The sequence below is a fragment of the Geospiza fortis genome, unplaced genomic scaffold (assembly GCF_000277835.1).
Source record: "Geospiza fortis unplaced genomic scaffold, GeoFor_1.0 scaffold417, whole genome shotgun sequence".
NCBI classification, from domain to species: domain Eukaryota; kingdom Metazoa; phylum Chordata; class Aves; order Passeriformes; family Thraupidae; genus Geospiza; species Geospiza fortis.
Genome location: NW_005054535.1, coordinates 18168 through 22751, shown reverse-complemented (window position 1 = coordinate 22751; position 4584 = coordinate 18168). Strand labels below are relative to the sequence as shown.

Below are 4584 nucleotides of genomic sequence, written 5' to 3'. Positions count from 1 at the left end.
ATGCGTAGCATTCCCTGAGGACAGAATTTATCTCCAGGGACCAAAATAAATAATTAGGAACCTTCTGCACCTTGTTTGATTCCTGTTTTTCCCTTGCCCAAGCCGGTGGTGTGGTTTTGTCCCTTTGGTGGCCCCGAGTTCAGGCTGAGGACAGTGGGATAATCAGCCGGCTCACAGATTCCATTTGTCTGTTTTCAAAGCCAGAAGGAACCTCCCGATAATCCACTTTAGGCTCCTCTCTCCCTGCAATATTTCCCTGGTTAACCCACCGCATCCAATCAGTTCTTCCTTGTTTTATTCCAAAAAGAGATAAAACCAGGGGCTAAAACTTAAATTAGGGACACTCCACCAAAAATAAGGCGTCCATGGAGTGTTTCCGTTGTGTTGCTCCTGGCTTGTGTTCTCCACTCTGTTATTTCCAGGCGCCTGAACCTGAGCATGACTGTTCTGGCCTCAGGCAGCCCCAGCAGGTGATTCTGGGTGGGGAAGCAGAAAATCCAAACCTGAACCAGAAATGGCTCCAAGGCCAGGTTGGATGGGGCTTGGAACAGCCAGCTCTGGTGCAGTGTCCCCTCCCATGGCAGGGGATTGGAGATTGAGAATGGGAAATGTCCTGACCAGTGTGTTGGACTCAGAGGAGGCATCATTTCTGAGCTGCTCCCCTTGAGAGGTTTATTTGCTGCTTTTGAGGTTTCTGTTGAGCAGAGATCACCAAGCCTGGCTGCTTGGAATATTTACTGGAATATTTACCTGTGTTCTCCACTCTGTTATTTCCAGGCACCTGAACCTGAGCCTCAGGCACCCTGAGCAGGTGATTCTGGGTGGGGAAGCAGAAAATCCAAACCTGAACCAGAAATGGCTCCAAGGCCAGGCTGGATGGGGCTTGGAGCAGCCAGCTCTGGTGCAGTGTCCATTCCCATGGCAGGGGATTGGAGATTGAGGATGGGAAGTGTCCTGACCAGTGTGTTGGACTCAGAGGAAGGATCATTTCTGAGCTGCTCCCCTTGAGAGGTTTATTTGCTGCTTTTGAGGTTTCTGTGGTGAGCAGAGATCACCAAGCCTGGCTGCTTGGAATATTTACTGGAATATTTACCTGTGTTCTCCACTCTGTTATTTCCAGGCACCTGAACCTGAGCCTCAGGCAGCCCCAGCAGGTGGTTCTGGGTGGGGAAGCAGAAAATCCAAACCTGAACCAGAAATGGCTCCAAGGCCAGGCTGGATGGGGCTTGGAGCAGCCAGCTCTGGTGCAGTGTCCATTCCCATGGCAGGGGGATTGGGTGGGATTGGGTGGGATTGAAGGTCCCAACCCAAAGCATTCCATGGTTCCAGGGACAGGGTTGGGAGAGCAGCTGAGCGTTGGTGATTTTCCCTTTTTTCTCCATCTCTCTGGCTCTGAGCTCTGGAGTAGCCACCCCGTGGGGATGAATTCCACACATCCATGTCCTTCCCAAAGTTCCTGGCTTGTTTGTTTTGTTCCCTTGTCAGAAGGATCACAGCAGTGCCTCTGCTGGGGCTCTGACAGCCACCACAGCTCTGATAACAGACTATTTTAAGCTGCTCCCTAACAAGAGCCTGTGAAACTGCAAGGTTGTGTGAAAGAGAGCGAGGGAGCTCCGCGGAGCTGTGCAGTGAATTATTAACTGCTGCTCCTGGCCCAACATGACAAATAAAATTCTGCTGCACGGAGATGCTCGGCTGTGTCAGGCACTGATTCGGGGAGATGTCGAACAAATGGCTCCTGGATCAGCTCACAATCTTTCTTAATCTGTCTGCCTGATCAGTGAACTCGAGTGGAGGAAGGGCCACCAAACAAAATTAGCATTTGCCTTCTGTCATTAGCTGTGCTTTCTTAATAAGAGGCTTGGAAGCCCTGCTGATACAAATGGATGAAACAGACGCATGTGAATGTCAGATAAATTTATTTCTTTCTCTGAGAACATCACCAAAGCACCGTGAATCAGCTCCAGAGGTGCAGAGCAGATCCTCATCTCTGTGCTGGTGGGGTTTGGCTCGCTGGGGGCTTTTTCTGGGCTGAAATTGAGATTTCTCCCCATGGCACTGCTGTGATTCCCTGGCTGTTTGCCGGGCAAACTCTCCTTGGTTTTGTCCACTCCCAAATGGCTCCTGGATCAGCTCGCAATCTTTCTTAGTCTGTCTGCTTGACCAGTGAACTCGAATTCTTGTTTAGCCTTCTGATGTCTCCTTTCTCTTTCTTTAGGATAGTTTTAGTATATCCTTTTCATATAATGTAATTAATATAATATAATATAATATAATATAATATAATATAATATAATATAATATAATATAATATAATATAATATAATATAATATAATATAATATAATATAATATAATATAATATAATATAATATAATATAATATAATATAATATAATATAATATAATATAATATAATATAATATAATATAATATAATATAATATAATATAATATAATATAATATAATATAATATAATATAATATATAATGTGGTCTAATATGATATGATATAATGTGATATAATGTGATAATATAATATGATATATAATATCAGCCTCCTGAGAACTTGGAGTCAAATTCTCCTCTCCCACCTCATCCTGGGGACCCTCAACACCCCAGCGTTTGGTGACCACCCCCAGGTGAGCTCCTGCTGACGGCCCCCAGAGGCTGCAGCTGCCCAAAGATCCCTGGCGTCTGGCTGCTCCCAGCCCCTCCACCCTGGGTATTTATAGTCCCTGCTATTCCCGGCTGCCTTTACATAATCTCACTTTTTATTTCCCTGTGAAAGGAGATTACTCTGGGTGGCAACAACTGACGCCAGCACAGATCAAGTGCTGAAAATAGTTCCCGGAAATGTCAGGAATGATGCTCGGAGGGAGCATGGAGAAAGTCCTGCATTTACCGCTGATCTCTAACTCTGGGTAATCTCCCCCAGAGCAGTTTTGGTTCGGCAATCTGGTTTGGGATTGTTTCTCCAGATCTCCCGTTGTTTTCAAACACTGTGGGGCCCTCGCGCTGTGGAAGGTCTCTGGGAAATAATCTGGGTGTCAGACACCTCTGTAAGAGAATTTCACGTGAGATAGGAACAAGAAAGGATGGCAGAAAGTGGAATTTTTACATTAAATGATGAATTTGGGTGGTTTCTTGCTTTTCTGAAGCTCAGAGTTCCACTGCTAAGCCCAGACATGGAAATTGTGTGCTCATTCTTGGGCAGCCCAAGCAGCAAGTTTTAATATTTTTATTTATATTTATATATTTATATATTTATATTTTCTTAATTTTATTTTAATTTTTTTTTAATTTTTTATTTTTATTTCTATCTACTCATTCTCCAGGATCGGTTTTAACCTCACTAAAACCAATGGAATTCTCTATAATTCCATCGACATCCCTGGGAGAACTGACTCAAAATCTAATGGGATTAAAGCACAAACCTGTTCAACCAAAAGGGATCCAACAGGAGCACAAAAAGCACCTTGGATCAGGAATTTTCAGGGCTTATTTCTCTTGGATTGGAAATTTTCAGGATTTGTTTTCCTTGGCTTGGGAATTTCCAGGGTTTGTTCCCCCTGGATTGGGAATTTTCAGCACTTGTTTCCCTTGGATTGGGAATTTTCAGCACTTGTTTCCCTTGAATTGGGAGTTTCCAGGATTTGTTTCCCTTGGATCAGGAATTTCCAGGAATTATTTCCCTTGGATTGGGAATTTTGAGGGCTTGTTTCCATTGGATTGGGAATTTTCAGGACTTTACCTTGGATGAGGAATTTTCAGCACTTGTTCCCCCTTGACTGGGAATTTTGAGGGTTTGTTTCCCTTGGATTAGGAATTTTCAGGATTTGTTTCCCTTGGATCAGGAATTTCCAGGATTTGTTCCCCCTGGATTGGGAATTTTGAGGGTTTGTTTCCCTTGGATTGGGAATTTTCAGGGGTTGTTTCCCTTGGATCAGGAATTTCCAGGATTTGTTTCCCTTGGATCAGGAATTTTCGGGGAGTGTTTGCAGGCAACTTCTGGGCGATATTAAAATGGGAGTGAAGAGTTTTTTAGGGCCAAATTTCATGGTGTTCGTCCCGATTTTTATCTGGAAACTGCTGGATGGGGCAGAGGAAAAGGGACTTTGTGGTGCCCACAATGGAATTTTCTCGTTCATCCCAGTGGGGCTGGAAAATTCATAAATTGGAGCCCTGCCAGGAGGTGGGGGGTTGTGGCCTTGAGGGAAGTATTTATGTGGGGAAAATGGGAAGAATTTATCATTTTTTGGTTTTTTTTTTTTTTTGGCAGGGAGTGGAATGAACGGGCCCCAGGCAGGTTCTTTATGGAGCAGTGATGGTCACTGGCACTCCAGAGCTGCCTTTGGAATTGTTATTCTGCCCATATGCCACCCCAAAAATTGATATTCTGCATTATGTAACCACCTCCAGATTAGCTGGGGGGGAATATTTGTCTGCTAAAGAAGCAGCTCGTCCGTGGATGGCAGAAACAAATGTGTTTCCTCAATTTTCCATGTTTTAAAAGGGGAAAAAAAAAAAAATAATCCCCCCACACACCTCCCTCTGCCCAAGAGCTGAGATCAGATTTAATTTAGA

The 4584-nt window shown here is 44.2% G+C and overlaps 1 protein-coding gene across 1 annotated transcript in view; it reads left to right on the top strand.

Annotated features, from left to right (window-relative positions):
• LOC102035306 (leucine-rich repeat transmembrane neuronal protein 4) overlaps positions 1 to 4360 on the top strand; it is a 71835-nt gene extending 67475 nt beyond the window's left edge. Inside the window, 1 exon segment of the mRNA XM_031063828.1 lies at positions 4280 to 4360. The gene's annotated coding sequence lies outside the window, so the exon portion shown is untranslated.
• The last annotated feature ends 224 nt before the right edge of the window (positions 4361 to 4584 follow it).